The 21690-nt window shown below is 38.5% G+C and overlaps 1 protein-coding gene across 11 annotated transcripts in view; it reads right to left on the bottom strand.

The window, feature by feature from the left end:
* The window catches only part of CALD1 (caldesmon 1), a 188414-nt gene that overhangs the window by 138134 nt on the left and 28590 nt on the right, over positions 1–21690 (bottom strand). For 4 of the 11 annotated variants that reach the window (XM_049094656.1, XM_049094652.1, XM_049094651.1 and 1 more), the window contains one exon: positions 9187–9228. The exons of the other annotated variants lie outside the window; for them this stretch is intronic. The gene's annotated coding sequence lies outside the window, so the exon portion shown is untranslated. The remainder of the gene's footprint in view (positions 1–9186; positions 9229–21690) is intronic. 11 annotated transcript variants of the gene reach the window in all.

Raw genomic sequence — 21690 nt, 5'->3', positions numbered from 1 at the left:
TTTGGAGAATATACAAGTATACATTACAGAAAATTTAGAAAATACAGGAATATATGTAAAAAACCATTATAAAGTCTCTTTTAATCCCTTCTGCCTTACGATTAAAGTTTCAAAATATTTCCTTCTTTTTTTTTTTTAGCCACACAAATGATTCTCTTTTAAAAGTGAATTTAATGTCGTGTATAATTTTTTCACTTATGCATGTTTTCCTACATCATTCTTGTAACATGATTAATAACATCATCGCTTATATAAACATTCCTCAATCACTGGGCATGTAAAGTATTTTAGGTTTCAAATAATGCTGTGATGGACATTCTTGTACATAAATCATTATCCCTAAATCTCCACTGCTTTGTTTCAAATCGCTAAGTAATACAGAGGGCTTAGTGACACTGAGGGATCAGAAGGATCGTACTTTCTTTCTGTGAATTCTTCTTGTTTCAGATTACCAGCTGGAAAAGTTGGGACAGTATCTGTAATGCCACCAAAATATCTGGAGCTGAGTTACAGCAAATAACAAATAGCTAGAGAATATCATCCATTTACTGTCAAGATTAGAGAAGACCCCCCCCCCCCAAAATAAAGTTGTACTGAAGAACATGATTTGAAAGATTGATCGAATTGGGGGCACCTCAGTGGCTCAGCGGTTGAGTGTCTGTCTTTGGCCCAGAGCATGATCCTGGGATCCTGGGATCAAGTCCCGCATCAGGCTCCCTACAGGGAGCCTGATGCTCCCTCTGCCTATGTCTCTGCCTCTCTCTCTCTCTCTGTCTCTCATGAATAAATAAAATCTTTAAAAAAATAAACATTGACAGAATTGAGCCTTTAGATATGAAGTCATTCACAGGTGAGGCAATCTAAGCCATTAAAATCAAGCACATTATATATAGACACACAGAGTGGAAAGCAGGAGAGAAAACACAGGCTGGTAGTGGTAATCCAAACCATCACAGGACAGCCTCTCATGGATTGAGAAGGTCTCTCTCTCTCTCTCTCTCTCTCTCTTTTAAAGATTTTATTTATTCATGAGAGACACCCCACCAGGCACCTGATGCTGGAATGGATCCCAGGAGCCCCTGGGATCATGCCCTGAGCCAAAGGCAGACACTCAACCACTGCACCACCCAGGTGCCCCGAGAAGCTCTCTTAAGGAAGTGGGTCTAATGTTGGAGTGCAAGCACTCTAAAGATGGAGATTGCATGTCATACTTTAGTTTCCTCTCTAGAACTGACAAACATTCCAGCACTTCTTTTTCTTTCAGCCAGAAGAACAAAATTGAACATAGTCCATGTTCCCTGAGATTTTCCCATTTTTGTAAAGGGCACCAGCATTCAACTGGTTGCTTAAGCCCTGGACCTGGGAGTCACTCCAATCACTTCTTTACCATCCAATCTATAGCACTCCCCATGTCATAAATTACTAAATCCAGGTGATTCTCCCTCTGGAATATTGACTTGAAATGGTCCATTTACCTTCATCATTGTTGCTACCACCCTAATCCAAGTTACTATATCTCATCTGGGCCATTCCAGGAACCTCCTTACTCATCTCTCTGTTCAAATATTCTGGCCTTCTGTAAATAAAGGCATTTCTGAAAATACTGATCTGATCATGTCACTACCCTGCTTAAAGCACTTCAATAGCCTGATAGCACGTTCAGAATATAGAGTCAATTCTTGACCATGACCCACAATATTGTATATGACCTGGCTTTGCCTACCTTCCCAGTGTTCTCCTGAGCCCCAGCTGTGATCTGGTCACACTAGCTTTCTTTCAATTTCTTGCATGGATCCAACTCTTGGAGGCCACAGAGTCTTGGGACATGCTATTCTCTAACACTGCAATGATTTCTCCACCCCTTGTCTCCACAATAGCACATTTCTTGTTTAGGTAATTCTTACCTTTCCCTAAACTCACAAACTCAAAGCTGGAATGGTATTTGCAATACCCCCAAAACACTGACTTTTGTGTTAAAACACAAGCATAGGACGTATGTTAAAGACTTCAAGTATCCTAGCCATTTTTTGCTAAGTTATGATAAATTAAGAATTGTTACATACATAGATTTTTAAGATTTTTACCTTCATGTTATTTTTTTCCCTTCATGTTATTCTTTTACAGCTCTCTGTCATTTATCTTCATGTACAATCACTGTTTGTAATGACATTTTTTGCTGTTTGTCATCCCTACCAGACTGAAAGCTCCATGAGGGAACGTCTGGGTTTTGTCGTTGTTGTGTAACTGCTGGTTCCTTAGCACGCTGCCGCCACCTACAACACATTACTCACTTAACAAATAGGAGTGGAGCAAATGAGTGGACAACAGTCAAAATATTCAAAAAGAATATCTAATGATGAGGGATCCCTGGGTGGCGCAGCGGTTTAGCGCCTGCCTTTGGCCCAGGGCGCGATCCTGGAGACCTGGGATCGAGTCCCACGTCGGGCTCCCGGTGCATGGAACCTGCTTCTCCCTCTGCCTATGTCTCTGCCTCTCTCTCTCTCTCTCTCTCTGTGTGTGTGACTATCATAAATAAACAAAAATTTAAAAAAAAAGAATATCTAATGATGAGACAGGGAAGCATTATAGGTTCAACACCTATTTGCTGGGAGGATATTGATTGACAGCTTGGCCCTTGCTAAGTGCTTGATACGCAGAACAAATGAATGAATATGTGGATGAGTATCCGTGAGCTATTGAGAAAGAATATAGGTAGTTCTGAATGAAGGGCAGATAACTATACCAAAGCAAACAGGTAAATACCCTAAAAGTTCTTTCCTCTGCTGCTATAACTTTTCATCAAAAGTTGCAGTTTAAGAGAAAAAGTATAGAAAGTACATAAATATGCTTTGCATGGTCATAGTTGGATCATGCATTATCTCATTGGATTCTTATAAGAATCCTGTGAGATAGACAGTATATCATCTCCATTTGACAAAAAATGAAATTAAACCAGTGTCCATGATTACTTCAGAATGTAGTAGATCGAGAACTCGAATGCTGGCTTTATAACCCAAGAGACTTAAGTCATAAGAGCAAGAGTGGAACATCATGGGATGGCTGATGTGACTTCGTTCTGATTTCTTTCCCTGCATCTGTGATAAGGTTGGTTGGGCTTTTAATAAATTGATTCAGCCTTTCAGTAAGAAACAAACAAATACCCAAATCTTTCCAAGTTTTCCAGCTTAAAAACTCTGATTTTGGTCTCAGTTGCTGTTACTAATACTTTGGGGATTGGTGAGATTTTATTCTTTCCAGCCATGTTTCAAAATATATTCTGAGCCACATTTGTCTCTATTCCTTTTAAACCAGTGAGAAAGACTCTCAGGAAATTTCATCGGTGCCGAGGACCTACTCATACACCAGCTGTGATTTGGCTTTTTTCCATATAACCTAATATGGCTAAGAAAATGTTTGACTGGAACAGAGTGAGGATTGCCAAACTCAACTTTTAGTAAGAAAAGTGCCACAGAGTCCTCTGTTTAGACATGGTGCAATTTCAGTTCAGATGCAATGCTTACACGTTCACATCAATGGCACGGTAACTGTACTTCTATGCAGTAACAAAAACCAGATACCTGCCCCTTTTGCCCACTCACAGGCAAGATGAATAAATAAAAGCTGCCCAAAAAGGCTCTTGGTGACAGTTTATTGAACATGTTGCCCTTCTTGGGTTATAAAAGCTGAGTGGGGATACCCAATTCAGATTCTGTATAAGGTCCTCTGAGTTCATGTAAAATCAAATAGCTTTCAACAGAAGGAAGGATGAAAGGAAATTCATTTCGTCTGTCTCCCATCTCAGCCCATCATGGATTTACCATCACCTTCCTCAAACAGAATCTCTGAATTATATTCAGATTTCTTCTTACCCTCAGTACACGGATAGAGGTATATTGAAAGTAGAAATATCAGTACCATCTTAAATGTCACCCTTTCTCTCACCAGAAATACAATCAGTAGGCACCAAATCTAGGATTTTACTTGGGCCGCTGTAGTCATGAGGGCTTTCTTGCTTCCTCTCTACCATACTTTCCATCGTTCATACATCGTTTTGTGCCCAGACCATTACGACTGTCCTCTGGCCAGGCACTGCAGTTTCTTTAGTTGTTTTGAAGCATGAGTAAATGCTTTAAAGTCAGACAGACCTGGGTTTGAAGTCCAGATATGCTGGATGACTTTTGCAGAGTGTTTAATTTCTCTGTTAAAGTGGAAAATATCAGGGCATCTAGGTGGCTCAGCTAGGTGGCTCAGCTAGGTGGCTCAGCAGTTGAACGTCTGCCTTCAGCTCAGGTCGTGATCCTGGGGTCCTGGGATCGAGTCCAGCATCAGGCTACCTTCAGGGAGCCTGCTTCTCCCTCTTCCTGTGTCTCTGCCTCTCTCTCTGTGTCTCTCATGAATAAATAAATAAAATCTTGAAAACAAAATAAAGAAAATGGGAAATATCTACCTTGCACTGATGTGACAATTAAATAAGGGGCCATGCAGTAAGTAATATGGTACCAGACATGAAGAAAGTGCTCAGTAAAGGTTAGGAAGCTCCTTCCTCTGTTCTGCTTCTGTCCTCTTTGTAATCCCCATACATCCTGCACAATACTGCTGGATTCTTTTCCCCAACTATGTATGTAGAAATTGAAAGGGAAACATGTACCCATTGACCCCTAGAATGTGCCCTCCCTGTCAGTGAGAAAGGGAGCACTGCTTAAATATTCAACCTGACCCAAGTTAAAGAAAAACTAACATCAAAACTTTTGTTGTTTCCTAGAGTTAATAAGGTCATAAGCCCAGGATGGATGATGGCTTTGTATGTAAACATCCTGACTTCCTTTGTGGTTGTAAAAGGTGAATACCCCCACCCCCAGCAATCACTTGGGGGAGCATTAAGGCGAAGAGTTAAAAAGCTGACTTTCTCTTCAGCCATACCAGTCTCAGGTAACTTACTAAGCCTCTTCCTCTGTAAGCCTCACTGAACACCATGTCGAATATTAATTTTAAACTGTGATCTAGTCTCAGCTGCATTGTACCGTCTATCACCTCAAATCATTCATCAAAGTCCGTTAAACATAGTGACTTTGTGGGAATGTGGCAAGGGGAGAGTTTTTCCATGTTCAGGATGAAAATGAGAGAGACGAAAGGATTTGGAGCAGGAGTTGACAGAAAAACAAGGCCATTCCCACCGCTTTGTCTCTTTATTGGGGATTCCCAGAAATACTGAGATGGAGGCCCCAATAATTTTATTCAGTTATGATAGCAAGGAGCAGCCCAGGAAGGACTTGGTTACTCAGGGTTACACACTTAAGAGCAATTAACCAATAATACAAAAACAATGTCATAAGTAAAATGTCTGCCATCATGATCAGTTTAAGTAACTCATACAACAGTTGCTGTGTGGTGAAAAGTCCTGGCAAGGTGTTAAAAGACCTTGATTTTTAGTTCTGCTAAAACTCCTAGCCAACCACGTGACCTTGGGCAAGTCACAAACTCTACAGGCCTCAGTCTCTATAAAAGGATGAGGAATGGACTGGAAAAGCTCTGCTGTCTGTTGATTAAATGGGCTGCAGTACTCAGGAAGAGTTTTGAAAAAAAGACTGGCTCTTAACAGTTAAGATTCAGGTAAGTAGAAAGGAAGAGTGAGGATATTTCACTAGTGCTCAGGAAGGACAAAAGTCACTTGGGCAGAAACACACAAGTTGTATTCATAGGTGATCATGTTCAAAAGCCTGGCTGGCATTCTGGAAAACAGTATGGAGTTCCTCAAGAAGTTAAAATTAGAGCTACCCTACGACCCAGCAATTGCACTGCTGGGGATTTACCCCAAAGATACAGATGCAGAGAAACGCCGGGACAGCTGCACCCCGAGGTTTATAGCAGCAGTGTCCACAATAGCCAAACTGCGGAAGGAGCCACAATGTCTTTTGACAGATGAAGGGATAAAGAAGATGTGGTCTATGTATCCAATGGAATATTATTCAGCCATCAGAAAGGATGAATACCTATCATTTGTTTCAATGTGGATGGAACTGGAGGGTGTTATGCTGAGTGAAATAAGTCAATTGGAGAAAGACAATCATCACATGGCTTCACTCATATGTGGATTATAAGAAACAGTGAAAGGGACTATAAGCGAAAGGAGAGAAACTAAGTGGGGAAAAATTTGAGAGGAAGACAAACCATAAGAGACTCCTAACTCTGAGAAACAAACAAAGGGTTGCAGAAAGGGAGGGGGGTGGAGGATGCCGTAACCCGGTAACAGGTACTAAGGAGGGCATGTGATGTGATGAGTACTGGGTGTTATACTATATGTTGGCAAATTGAATTTATTTTATTTTTTTTAAGATTTTATTTATTTATTCATGAGAGAGGCAGAGGGAGAAGCAGGCTCCATGCAGGCAGAGGGAGAAGCAGGCTCCATGCAGGGAGCCTGGCGTGGGACTCCATCTTGGGTCTCCAGGATCACGCCCTGGGCTGAAGGTGGCGCTAAACCGCTGGGCCACGGGCTGCCCAGCAAATTGAATTTAAATAAAATGTATTTTTTTTAAGCCTAGCTGAGAGGGGAGTGAGGAAGTGAGTTGTATTGATCATATCTGTAGTCAATTTTGAGCTTTCTTCTCTGGAGTGGACAGCAGGAGCTAGGACTTTTGATATAAATGGTAGTTGGGGAAGATTCAAAATATAGATTGGGATAGGCCACGGAGGCTGAACAAAAGAAGAGTTAATGGAAATAAGTTTGGGGATTCCTGAAACCTGACTCATGGTTACAATGAAACTGTGAAGGAAAATAAAGTCAGTGAAGAATCTAGAAATGTGCATTTATTTCTCCTAAACACATTCCAGTGTATTCTGGTTTAGTCTGTAGAGAGGAGTCCCTGCCCAGATGCAATACTGAACTCTGACCCCCAGGTCAAAGAATTGTGCTGTCGATAACTAGTAAATCATTTGGGAGATCGATCTACAGGAAAGACCAAGATCATTTTTTATTGTAATCATAAAATGACTTTGAGTTATTTCGTGATTAGAGGCCTTTATATTAACTGCATAGCTAAATATAATTTTATAAGTTGTACAAATCAATAATCAACTATAAATGACTTCAATAAAGCAGAAATCTCCACATTACCCTGAAAGAATATACATATGGCTTCTACAAATCATCAACTTTGTATGATGTTACAAATCAAACACTAACAGTTAATAGTGTTAACAAAGTTATTTGTCAAAGCAAATTTGCTTTGATTAGGTATATAATGCCCTCTCAACAACTTTTTTTTTTTAGGGTTTTATTTATTTATTCATGAGAAGCAGAGAGAGAGAGAGAGAGAGATAGGCAGAGACACGGAGGAGGGAGAAGCAGGCTCCATGCAGGGAGACCAACATGGGATTCAGTCCTGGGTCTCCAGGATCACGCCCTGGGCTGAAGGCGACACTAAACTGCTGAGCCACCCGGGCTGTCCCCCTCTCAACAACTTTAGGCATTAAAATAAGACCGAGCTGGAGTCAGGGTTTAAGTCTACCTGACTCTAAGAGTCCATTCCTTTCCTACTGAGCTTTGCTATCATCTTACAACTGTTAGTTACCTTGGGGCACCTGGGTGGCTCAGTTGGTTAAGCATCTAGCTTTAATTTAGGCTCAGGTCATGATCTTTGGGTCCTGGGATTGAGCCCCATGTTCGGTTCTGCTCTTAGCAAGGAGTTTGCTTGAGATTCTCTTTCTTACTCTCCCTCTTCACCCCCACCCTGCACATGCTCTAAAATAAATAAATAAATCTTAAAGAAAAGAACAACAACAACAAAAAGTTAGTTGCCTTGAGCCTTTCCCATCCCTTATTCCCCACTATATTTCTATCTTAATGTGTTTAAGTGATAGTTTCAGGCCACATAATACAATCTCTTCACATTGTGGCTGAATGCATTACTCAGACAGTAAACACTCAGAATGCATTACTTTAAGTGCTGGTACTAAAAATGCATACTAGATCAAGAGGAGTTTAGAGACATTATTGGTTAATAGATTTAAAAGGGCCTCTGAAGGGTTACTGGAGGGAGGTGGGGGGGCGGAGGGGGATGAATTAAATGGGCAGTAAGGATTAAGGAGTACACCTGTGATGAGCACTAAATTCTATACTTGAAACTAATATTACACTGTATGTTAACTAACACATTTAAATTAAAACTTGAAAAAAGGAAAAAAATATGTAAAAAATAATAAGGCCTCTAAAGGAAAGAAAGGTTGTAAGATAACATTGAATTCTGGAGGTTTTTGGGTTTTTTTTAAGATTTTATTTAATTTATTTGAAAAAGAAAGAGAGAGAGAGAGCAAGAGTACAGTGGGGAGGAGCAGAAGGAGAGGGAGAAGCTCCCTGAGCAGGGAGCCCAATGTGCGGCTTGATCTCAGGACACCAAGATTATGACCTAAGCCAAAGGGAGACACTTGGCCAACTGAGCCACCCAGGCACCCCAGTTGTGGAGGTTTTAAAAATCACAGGGAATAACACAAATTCCAACAATGGTCGCTTCTTGCCATCATCAGAAACATTAGGTTCTAGAACTCGGATTTGACCAATTGAGATATATCTTAGATTCTAATATTTATAGTAATCTAATGGATTTGGTGTCAAATATTCTCTTTCTCTCTCTCTTTTTAAAGGATTTTATTTATTTATTTGACAGAGAAAGAGCACAAGTAGGGGGAGCAACAGGCAGAGGGAGCCTGATGCAGAGCTCTATCCCAGGACTCTGGGATCATGACCTGATCCCAAGGCAGATGCTTACCAGACTAAGCTACTCAGGTGCCCCTCTTCTCTTTTTTTAAAGATTTATCTTTAGGTAATCTCTACACCCAATGTGGTGCTTGAACTACCCCGAGATCAAGAGTCACATGTTCCATTGACTGAACCAACTGGGTGCCACAAATTTCTCTTCTTTTTGTAGAGAAATTACTATCACAAGGAAAATGGAAAAGGCAGAAGGCTCCATGTGTGCAACTGAAGAGGAAAAGGGAATATAGTTACATTCATTGTATTCCAAATGCAGTCAAGCGCCACACAATTCTTATTTACTGTCCCAAACAAATCCATGAGGTGAGCATTTTTTTTCTCCATTTACAGATGAGAACATGGAGGCCTGAGAGGTTAAGAAACTTGTCAAGCATTAGATAAAGGGGGAAGAGTTGGTACTAGAATGCAGATCTTACTCTATGTTCTTTCTGCTGCTCCAAAGGGAAAATCACCGAGAGCTAGAGAGAGAGGAGAAAGAGAAAGAAAGAAAAGATTGTCAGTTACCCAGTTATTTCATTCACTGTTGTTTGAACAGAAGCAACTGATGCCTTAAATCAGTCTGACCAACAGCTCAAAAACTGGTTGTTTGGATTTTTAAAAGATTTGATTGAAAACCAGTTGTTTCAGTGGCCATATGTAGACCTGGAGTTAATAAATGATCACCTTTAAGTTCCCCAGCTGGAAGAGTACAAAAGAACCCCGAGGCAAGTCAATGGCAAATTGCCACTCCAAACAAATTGCAGTATGTAAGCTCTAAAACTTGAATTATCCTTCAAGGATTAAGGTTCAAGACTGTGAAAAATTAAAAATGTTGCCTAGCCTAGGAAATAGCGTATGAATCAAAAATATCATTACTAAGCTTAACTGCACTCCTAATCTTCCACTTTCATGACATCTAAACTGTTTTGTTATTCTTAATGGACCAAATCCCCCTTCTGTTAATGTTCTGGAAATTCTATTTTTGTGGTAATTTAAAAAAATCATACAGCATGTTCTTTATATTTGGTTTATGTAGGAGTTAAGACCACTTCAAACATACTTTTCTTTCTTAGTCTGATGGCTATTTAATATTGTGTCATTCATTGGTTGAAATAAAAGTAGGTTAATCTGCAAAAATACATGAACACCCAAAAAGGATTGGATTGTATCTTTGAGAAATGATTTTTTTTCAAAGTCAGACATCAAAGCTGCATATTGCAGAAAGTTTATTTTGAGAAGCTTCAGTCGAAACAGTTGGGAAACTATGAAATGAGTCATTTTTTTCTTAAAGAAATGTAACTTTGTCTATTCCCACTGCATTTTTGGTTTGGTAGGAGACATCTTTATTCCACAGGATTTTTTTTTTAATTTTTTTTTTATTCCACAGGATTTTAAAAGCATGTTTAAGATTCCATAGGTTTAGTATTACATCACTAATGGTTTCTAATGAGATCCAGGCAAATAGCAAGAAGAGAGGAAAAGAACAGCACAAAAGCTGAATTCTATAACACCAAGTACCATGTAAAATGTGGGAAAGCCTCCATGCTTTATCTATATGGCTGAAGCCATCTGGATAAAAAAGGGTGAATTCACATCCTATCAACCAGATGTGAATGACATTATACTCAGTGTTTGACTATTTGGAATCAGTCATCTAAGGGGCTGAGTTCTTTGCTTTTCATGCAGAAGTTTGCTGCCCTGTGATTATTATAGTCAAAAAAAATCAGTGAAACATGCAAATATTTAAACATTGTATTCACTCTACTGAGGGGTTAAGGCCTCAGCTACTTGTTTGATTTTGTTCTCATAAACAACTTTTCAATAACAATTATACAAATTTTACTTTTGAGATGGTGTCTATGTACATATAGGAAGAGAATATGAAAAATAAATATTCCCCAAGCTTTTAGCAACTCTAGCATTTTAAGGAAGGTCAATGAGAGAACAGGTGGGCGGACAGGATGCCCCCAGAGGAGGGATTACTCCAGGGGAAATCAATTTATTTCATGAATGATAATGAATAAATGGGATGAATGGAGACTTTCTAGAATTTTTGCTTATGGGCTCCAACGCTGGTAGTTTTCCAACCTATGCATGGTTGTGATAATAACCACTAACATGGGGTTAGAACTTCACAGTGTCAAAATTTCTTTCACCTTCATGATCACTTTTGAACTTTACTAAACACCCATTACATAGATAAAGTTTTTTATAGACCTACCCACTAATTTCATCTCAAGGCAACTCAACAATTACTGACTTAGGTACAGAGCTACCATATGTAAACTCCTGTATTAAGTTAGTCTACTAGACAGGGAGGTAAATTAAGGCATAATCTTTGCTTTCAAAAGAACATACAATGTAATCAGGGAGACAGACACAACTGCAAACTACACTACATCACAAAATAGCAAGTTGAGTATGAATAATGCAATAAGAACATACCTAATTCTCTTCAAATGAAGTAGAACAATTTGTTTTAGGATTTGGAGAGAAATTTTGCAAAGAAGACAGTAAGAGGAGATGTTTTAGAAATTTGAAATACTTCTACATAAGGAGGTATCAGTGTCATAAAATATTGGGTGTTAGCATTCATTCATATAACAATTATGGAACACCTACAGCATTCCAGGAGTATGTTAGGCAAGTTAGTATCTTCCCTTAAAAATTTTGTAATGTTAAATTTTGTCAAATTTCTTATGAAAATCACTATATTATGACATTCAACTGAAAAATAAAACCTCAGTCAATTAAATGTCTTGCTAATATCATGCTGGACAGTAAGTTTGACAAGCAAACTGATCAAATTTATGTTTTGTTCAGGCATTCTAGATTCTAGAAAATCTAGAGAGTCTCCCTTCATCTTATTTACTTGTTACCACTCAGCAAATAATTAATTGTCAGTACAAAGCTAGGAGATATGACATATTCCCACATCTCTGGCAAACCTCATCTTGGGCCCAGACATTGACATAGTAAAAGATAGCAATTGGCACCTCACCAAACAGAAAATTCTAGAAGTGAACATTTCTAATTTCTATTCAGTATATAACTTCAACAAGCAATACTGTGGTCAAAATAACAGAATTGCCCAAGAATTGGCACCATCTTGAGTAAGAATTTGGTGAAAAGTCACAAAACTATCAGTTGTTTTGTGATTTTAGTCTCAACAGTTTTATTAATGGCCTAGAACTTTCCCTATAATATGTGTCTGGCCAACAGGAGAGCTCAGTGTGCCTCCATCTACTTGTTTTTATAAGAATTAATTGCTAAATCTTTGAAGGAAACAAGGAAATGATAGGTGAATGGGTGGACAGAAAGACAGACAGGGGTTGTAATTTTTGTTGTTTGAACTACAGATGTCATCATTAGAAATCATCCAACTCTCTACCATAAAACAGAGGGAAATCTGTACACTTACATTTTTTTCCTACAGTTCTTCCCTTCCCTATTTTAAAATATTACTATCTTTTTATATTATTGAAGTATATAATATTTATATTTTGTAATCATAATGCTAACAGTTGCTTAGCCTTAGTTTTATATTTAAATTGATTAATCTTAGATGATCTATATCATCTGGTCACTGTGGTTTCATGGTACCATTTAAAATTTTCTAAGGAATATATCCCATTATTCATCTTTTTTTTAAATAGATCTTTTAAAATAACGAAATGCTAATATATACTTTAAAGTCAAAGCTCTTACTTGCTTCCTCCTACCCTATCTCCCAGGAAAAAAATATTTAGCAATATTGCAGAATTACACATGGATTTTTTTTAATTGGGCAACTAGGGCATCTAGTGTCTACAGAGAATCTCATTTTAAATATAGTAATTACTGGGATGCCTCGATGGCTCAGTCAGTTAAGCATCTGCCTTTGGCTCAGGTCATGATCCCAGGTTCCTGGGATCCAGCCCTGCATCAGGCTCCCTGTTCAGCAGGAAGTCTGCTTCTCCCTCCCCCTCTGCCCTTTCCTCTGCTTTTGAGCTCTCTCTCAAATAAATAAATAAAATCTATAAATAAATAAATAATAAAATAAAAAATAAAAATAAAAAAATAAAATAAATTATACTAATTACTAAGGGTGCACAGTAGACCTGCAAATCATCTTAACCTTTCTAGAGGATAATGTGTTCAAACAGCTTCTTCCAGTAGCAACATTTTTTCTCACCGTACTATAATCTTTCTTCTAATGTTTTTATATTCCATAATGGTATCTGGATAAGACCAGCATTTATATTTTCAAATATCTTTCAGCAGTCTTTAGGCCCAGAAGCATTTCATCTGGAAAATCAAATGTGCTCTACCCATTTTTACCTGTGCCAGATTTCTCCTAGATTTCACTGCTCCCATTCTCAACAAGATAGAACCTAATATTTTCCCATAGAAACAACAGACTTGGGAGTAATATGGCCCAAAGGGCAGTTGTATTCATCACCTTCAGATCGTTGTCTATCTACACAGCATCAAGGCCATCAGATGAATCAGTTTATCTCATTACAGTGGACAGACCACCCTCAGCAATATGGACTGAAATGACCTTTAGAATATATCTTAGAAGTCCCTGATTGCCATATGCATATACATGAACTAGAAATTCCCTCTTAGATCTAAATTCTCGTGTATATCAAACAGAAGCAAGTAGAAGTAGGGGTGGGGGTTGAGAGAAAGCACATTAACAAAATTTCAAAACCATGTCTGATTTTCATTAGATCCATTATTTCAGTTTCTGTTCTCTTTTAGGGTGTGAGTTTTTAGGCCAGTGTGTATTTTCATGGCTTTCTGAATCTCTTCTTTAAAACCATGTTGGTTTAGGCATAGTCATCATAGGGTACTACCATGATTTTTACAATGGTTTTGAGTTAATGATTGAATTTTCCAAAATTTGGTGGAGATTATTTGAACACTACTGGACCTGGTTAAGGCTATGAAGGTATTTAAATGCTTTTATGAAGCAATCTGAAGTATCCCAAACATTAAGGGTATGGATAATCATTTTCGCCTCATAACATCAACACAACACATTTATGAAAATATTTACTATGTGCTCAACACAGTGCTATGCAAAGAGGGTAAAATTATAAACATGAGAGACATTGTTCTAGTCCTATTAAGTTTGCAGTCTGCTGGGAATATAAAAATTAAATAGCCCGATGCAGAGTGATAGTTTTGCTCTAGAGAAAGTATTGGGCATTGTCAGAACAGAGAGAGAAAGGCAATTAGCCAAACTTGGGTCTGCTCAGCTTTCCTGAGGATGGTATCTACACTGAGACTTAAGGTAACTGAGTGGGAAGGGGTAGAATGGGTGCAGAGTCCTTCTAAATTTCCCAGAGAGTGTCATTCAAGTGTGTTCTCCACACTAGGCCTTTGGTTCTTTCTCTTGGGCCTCACCTGGGGTTACTTCTCCATCTGGTCAGATTCCTTGTTCTCAGTCCCTCTTGCTTTGTGCAAAATCAGAAGAGCTCACAGAAGAGAGGAGAAGAAATTGGTTTGGGATTTTGGATCTGGACTTACTGTCTTTCCTTTTAAAGAAAGACCCAGCCAGTTTGGATTTTTCCTCAGTGACTAAAATCTCTACCACGTAACACTGGTACCCAATCTCCTGTTTTTTCCTCCTAAAGCTCTCCATTACAAAAAACCAAAAATGTAGGCATATGGACTTCTGCCACCAGTTGACTGCTTGGTTTCAATCTTGGAGTGTGTCATAGATACCAACTTCACATTGTGTCCAGTTGCCTCTTGGAGCATGGCTACCATCTGACCTGTTTTTGTGGTGCCTCACAGAAGCTTTGGCACAGTGATGGGTCATTGAGTTACATTTTCTAGAGTAGAGTGATAATTGTTCATATTTACTGAGAAGAGAAATATGACCCATTAAATTATATAAAAATAATTTTTGCTCTGAAAAAAGAAAATCTAATTACCTTGCTCTTCTCACTATGAAAAATTGGGTTCGTGTGGGCAAGGAGACATGGAATCTTCCTTTGAAGTAGACCATACATTCCAAAATATCTCTGGCAGTGTCTGGGGTCTGCTTCTGATTAGATAATTGACATAAGCATCCCTCAAATAAACACTAAACCCTTCAAAACCAGAGAAGCATATGAATAAAATGCATCTATGTTTTAAATAGAAGGCTTCTGCAATAGTTATCAGAAAGCAGTTTACTTTTCCATTTTTCAACCAGCATTAAATCCAAAAAGCAAAAAGTACACTGAATGAAATTCTAGTGAAACTTCAAATCAGTCTTCAATCTGTTCTAGACAGTATCACTTTTACTACTGACCTTAGGAGAGTATTTCCACATTTATGGTATTTCATCCTTATCCCTCACTAAATTCATTTCAAATATAATACAAATCTTGAGAAATAAAATAATGTGTTCTTCTCAGAATATTTTGGTCTTTGTTCTCAGAACAGTGTTAAGTATACTGTAAGAGCAAAACAAAATAAGTCAGCTCCACATGTGTTTGTTGCCTCCTCTATAGGGAATGTGATCTATGTGTATACGACTCAAAAATAGTTAACCAAGAAACAAGAGTAAACACCTGTGTCTTCATTGCAGCTGAGGTTATAGCTAAATGGATTGAAGTTTACAGGGAGGAAAACTATTGTTTGAAAATTTCAATCTTGCTGCTACATACCTGTGACTTCTCAGGCAACTCCTATATGGGGAAATAAAAAACAATGTCTTCTATCTTGAAAGGCCCCTTAAATAATGGAATGAGTAAGAGAATTCCTGTTTCACTTAGCTTTCTAACTACTTTGTGCCAAATGATTTCTGCCTTCCCATAGAGATCTACCATTCAGCTTTTGTATACCTCACAAAATGGAACAATAACTTTGTTCTGTCCTTAACAGGTAGAGCTTTATGAAGATAATCTTTTAGAAGAAACGTAATTTTAGAAAAGAGGTCAGCTCTTTTTTAAGGGAGTTTGCTTCTATAAGTTTAAGTGAATTTAAGTGAGTTTGCCTCTGCAAAGTGCCATGCCCAGTAAATAAGAGTGAGGTACTTTTCTGTAAAAGGGACAAGTGCTAGAGGAAGGCTCTGGTTGTTCTAAATTACTTTTTGTCTTAAAAAGTCCTTTCTACCTGAGTAAATTCTGTGGATTGTGCCAATCTCAATTTCCTGGGTTTTGCTACTATATTACAGTTATGTAAGATGTTATCATGAGGAAAACTGGGTGAAGGGTTCTTGGACCTCTCTGTACTATTTTTACAACTTCCTGCTAATCTATAATTATTTAAAAATAGAAAGTTAAAAAATTTTTTAAAAATGAAAGAAACGGCAGTGGTCAAAAAGCGCAAATAAAGAAAAAAGTCCTTTCTAACCATTACAAGAAGGTACATATCTATCTGTAAAGACTGTAACTATTTGTTAAACAGAACCTTTTTTGACAGTCTTCTTTGACATATAAAAGCCCACCAACAAGCTTGTCTACCTTGTACTTCTCCAGAGGCACACTCTTAACAATTTTAACTTTACGTAAGAAGACTACAGACAAAAATAAAAATAAAACTTCAGCAATCATAATTTTTAGCAAATGTAAACGGCACTTTATTGCTTTGGTTATAACACTAACATTCTCTACAACAAATAATCCAATTCAGTGACTCCTGTCCTTATCTATCTAACATACTCCTACAAAACAAAAGGTAAATGACTATAAAGTGAGGAAGAAAACAGAAACCATCAAAGATATTCAAGGAAAGTTAAGTTCATTGTTCTACCTTCTGACTCAATAGAACCTCACCTACTGAAGCCCTGGGACTGTCATTGAAATGTAACTAGCATCAATACCACTGGAGTGGTCTTCTCCAGTACTTGGCTGAAGGCATTGATCATTTGGCTGTATAGTTCACTTCAAAGTGCCCTTACTTTCTAAATTTTACCCATTCACTTAGAGATTCCAAAAATCCTCTGGCCAGTTCAATCAAAGCAGAAACATGAACACAAATCTTCCAAACTAACTGAAATTATACAAAACAGCCAAGTGCTAACTTAAATTGGCTGAACAGAAAGAGGCTATTCAGGAATGGTTTTGTTACAGAGAATATACACGTGATCTAAGAATGACATCATAAGCTCTTTTAAATATTCTGGAGTAGCTTTTAAATTGCAAACTAAAATATAGTTAAATTCCCACTTTGTCCACCATGTGGAGGTTAATAAGGGAAAATGCAGAAATTGCAGTAATTTTCTTCTATAAATGGTTGTTAATTGATAAACTCTAAGACTCTTAGGCTGAAGGTCGTGGCAGGTCCCTGCATTCTTCAACCTTATTTAGTAAGTGCTAAGAATACATCTGTTGATTTGAAATATCACACATATAGCCAGACAGAGACAAACTCCAATTTAATATAGTCTAGGGGTGCCTGGGTGGCTCAGTGGGTTAAGTGTCTGTCTTTGGCTCAGGTAATGACCTTGGGTCTTGGAATTAAGCCCTGCATCGGGCTCCCTGCTGAGCAGGGAGCCTGCTTCTCCCTCTCCTTCTGCTCCACCCCACTGTGCTCTTTTAAATAAAATACAATAAAAATTCTTGCACTTTTCCAGAAAAATCTAATATTAGGGCTGAAGGATGACTGCCGCTGGAAAGAAATTATCTGATTGAAATAAATTAGCAAACCTTTTAGCTAGGCTAAGAGGAAACAACAGCACTGAAAAAACTAATCCTCTTTATCTAGTCAAGAGGAAAATAGATGAATCCACAACTAAATGACCCTGGTTGACATGACTGCCCATTAAAAGGAAGATTCTTAAGAAATTGATATTTCACAAAAGGAATATATGCCAAATAGAGGACAGACTTTAAAAAAATTAATAGACTTTGTTTTTTGGGGGGATAGATTTTTTAAATGTTTTATTTGATAACAAGTACTTTTGAGAATATTATATGTTTATAAATTGTGGGAAGTACTCTGTCTCTACTTTCATTCTTTCTATACATTTTGTTCAAACACCAGATTTTTTCAGTTCAACTAGCTCACCAGATTTACATAATTTAGTCAAAACCCTAGACCCTCCTAGCTTCTAGAAGCTAAAATATAGCTCTGGATGGGGTTACACAGACCTAACCATTTCCTCAGTCTTATAAACCATAAGAAATGGGATGGGGCACCCCTCTAAAACAGTTAGAATATAACGTTGATGATTCAGCAGGAGCCAGTGAAATAGAGTAGCTTATTCAAGGAACACTGATGGTGATCATGAACCTAAGATAATGTCAAATGCCCAAAAGAGAGACTTCAGGTAGGTGAATAATATTATGTTGCATTAGATCTATCTCCCTAAAACCATGATTAGTAAATATTCACAAAGCAAGAGTGATGTGTACCAAAATCTGAAACAGAGCTTTCCTTACCTAGAATCAATGATGGGGAGCTCCTCTGGGAGGCCCCACTGGTACTGGGAGCAAAGAGGCAGTAGTTCTGCATGGTGAGGCTGACCAGCCATAGAGATAACATATAGTGTTATACATTGCTTTCTCACTCCTTGTTCTTTCTCATCACACATGGAAGAAAACTGATAGTTCTCAAACAACATGTACAGTCGAAATTCAACTGTGTCTGTGTGTATCCCACTTAATACATAGAGGTCAGCAAGAGTTGAAACCAAGAGGATGAGGAATTCATGGTATCACTTATTTGGACATGATGTCGATGCAGTCACCTACTGGGCAGCAAAAGTACTGCAGATGGTCCATGCTCCTGACACTTGTCTTGACCCATTCCTAGCAGTGGGAGAAGAAATGAAAAGCTAGACCAAGTGAAGATGAGAATGAAAGCCAGGGTCCATGCACCTAGTGGGTCAAAATCCAGAAAATGAGCACACACAGTTATAGATTCATGAATTCAAGGCTTAAAAGGAACCTAGATGTCATATGATCAACTCCCTATTTTATAGATAAAGAAATCCAAATTCAAATTGGATAAGGCAGTGCACCTGCCTGGCTCAGTTGGAAGACACAGGACCCTTAATCTCAAGGCCATGAGTTTGAGCCCCACATTGGGTATAGAGATTGCTTAAAAATAAAGTCTTAAAAAAGAAATTGGGCAAGGCAGTTATCCAAGGATATGTGGTAGCAGTGCAGGAAAGACCAGTACTCAGGATTTTTTATTCTTTGTCTAGAAGCACTAGACAAAAGAAGAACAAAAGTCACAGAGAGACTGTAAAAAAAAAGAAATTCCAAGATCACAGAACTGCTGCCTTATCTAAAGGGGTATGTTTTTCCCTTGTTCTCTGACCTTCTTCTGAGTACAGCAAACATTTATGGACTAGTAACACTCTCTCATCCACTTGTATGAATATCTGGATAAGACATTCTGTTCGACTCTCCTGGCCTTCAATTCAAGGGTCTTTTGATTTAAGGTACAATGTAAAAAGACAGTGGTGGTTTTTATAAGATACCAAGATTTCACCGAGTGCAGGGACAGGAAATGAGAAAATCAGGAACTGCAGCTATTCTTTCTTCCTGGGCCACACGTTGCTATCATCTGAGAGTCTTTCTTTCTTTTCTTGTGATCAAGTTTTGACTTACGCATCTCACAAATGTCCCTGTACAGTTGTTCATCTCAACTCCATTTCACGAACTCTCAGCTTCAGCACCCACGAGTGCCTACCAACTCCTGCTCTTAGTTCAAATTCTCAAGACACAGAATCTGCTAGGCTCAACTTTTCCATGTTTGGGCAGAGAGTTCTTTACATATGCCATGTCTCAAGCCCCTGGTCCGTCGAATGAGTTGGTCAACTTTGGGCTAAGCATCCACCCACAGTTCCATTAACTTGACCGAAGGATTGAGATTGTGTGATCCACTCCTTGCTCAGAGGCTAGGAGGAATCAGGCAATGAGAGATTAAGTATTTGGCTTGCACGGACTCTTATGATGTTTAACCTCTTGCCTGTCTGACTTTTGGCATGCGCTATAGCCCAACTGCTTAGTGCCTCTTGCTGAGGGATCTGGGCCATGAACCAGATCAGGATGTAGCCATCTCAGGATGGCTGATAATTGACTGTCATGTATTCAGTCTAAGGCCAGAATATTAAACTTCAACTAACAGCTAATCCTGGACAAAGAGCTCTCTTTGTGGAGGTGGAGGAGGTGTCCTTCTTGCTCCTCTTTACCATTTTTCATCCTTCATTTTCTCTCTAAAAATATCACCCACTACCCTTCCTTATTGCAGTCATTTACTGATCCCTGCATCACTCCTCTTCATTTCTAGAAGATTTTAGCTCCTGGTTGTAACTCTTTTCAGTACAATTTCTGCCTGAATTCTCAGTGATTTCAAATATTCATGTATGGGATCCTTCTAATATCCTGGCCTCTTAGCTCCTTGCACTCCTCTCCTGATCTTGTCATTTGACATACTTCAGCCACCCACCTCCTTCCCCAGATGACATCCCATGATTCATCATTCTAAACACTACTTTCCACATAGCAAGCAGGCAGCTGAACCCAGCTGGAGGAAACTCACAGCTAAACTGACTGGTTTTACTTAAAATTCATTATCACTAACGTCAAGTGAGTCCTTGGTGCTACCTGGCAATTCTATCTTTTCCAAGTCCAAACATCGTCTCTTAAAACCTCCCGATCCTCCTCTTTCCCTCCTAGGCTTAGCTGATAAACTTGCTTTCTATTTCACTGAGAAAATGAAGGCAATTAGATGAAAATTTCACAGATTCCCATCACCATATTTTTCAATCTACCTATAGCTGACTCCAGATAGCCTTTCTTCTTGCAATGATGCCTTATTTGTCCATTATCCTACCTAAAGTCAATGCTTCCACTTATGCCCTGGTACCATCCTCTTTCAACTAACTACCCAGGGGCATTATTCTAGCAATTGTCACTCCTCTTCTGCACCATCAATTTATCTCTCTGCTTTGGATTATTCATCATTTTACCAGTGTGCCTAAATATAACATCTTAAATTAGGAAAAGGGAATCTTCACTTATATGCCCCCACATGCTTCTCCAGCAACTATTCCAATCCTCAGCTTCTCTTTCAACAAACATTCTGGAAAGAATTATCTCTCCTTACTATTCCTACCTTTTTTCCTCCCATCCTCTCCTGAACCCAAGCCAATCAGACTTTTTCTCCACCACCCCTTTGACTCTTTTCAAGATCATCAATAGTTCACCATTGTCAAATCCAATAGCCAATTGTCAGTCATTGTCTTATTTAACCTATTAGCATTTGACACGTTGATCACGGTCCCTCTTTTTAGAATTCCTTTCTTTGCTTGGCTTTTAGCACATCACACCCTCCTGGTTCTTTTCCTGCTCCCATTGACCATTCTTCTTGGCCTCCCCTGCTGGTTGTTGGTGTTCACTCTGATCTTTAAACACTGGGGGGATCCCAGATATTGTCCTGGGATTGTGTTCCTCCATCTAACTCACTGTGTGGATCTCATCTTGCCTCTTGGCACTTACTATCATGCAAATACCGATGACTCTTAAATATTTATCTTCACCTACAAACTCTTCCCTCAATCCCAGACTTGTATCAACTACTCATTTAGCAATTCCAATCATATGCATAATTTTCATGTCAAATTTAAAATGTTTAAAAGCAAACTACTGAGTTCCACCCCACAATTCCTCTTTCTATGTTTTTCTTGGTAATGGAAACTACATTCTTCCAGTTTCTAGACCAAAAACTTTGAGCTCATTTTTTATGCCTTTTTCTAGTGGTATGCTAATAAATGTGTAACAGATTCTCAGTTCTGAAGAGTGAGCAGTAGCGGAAGGCCCAACGTCTCTGTGTAAATGCTACCACCATTAACCATTTGTACCTATAAATATCACATCATTGGACATGGAGTTGGGAAGAGATGCATAGTAGTAGTGCACCATTATGTAGTATTTTCACCACACCGATACAAAGGATGTAACTTCAAGAGAATGGGTAATTGTAAAAAATGTAGTAAAATAATTAAG

Source organism: Canis lupus, chromosome 16 (genome assembly GCF_003254725.2).
Source record: "Canis lupus dingo isolate Sandy chromosome 16, ASM325472v2, whole genome shotgun sequence".
Taxonomy (NCBI): Eukaryota; Metazoa; Chordata; class Mammalia; order Carnivora; family Canidae; genus Canis; species Canis lupus.
The sequence above is the reverse complement of the archived record's forward strand: the minus strand, read 5'-3'. Positions and strand labels throughout refer to the sequence as shown.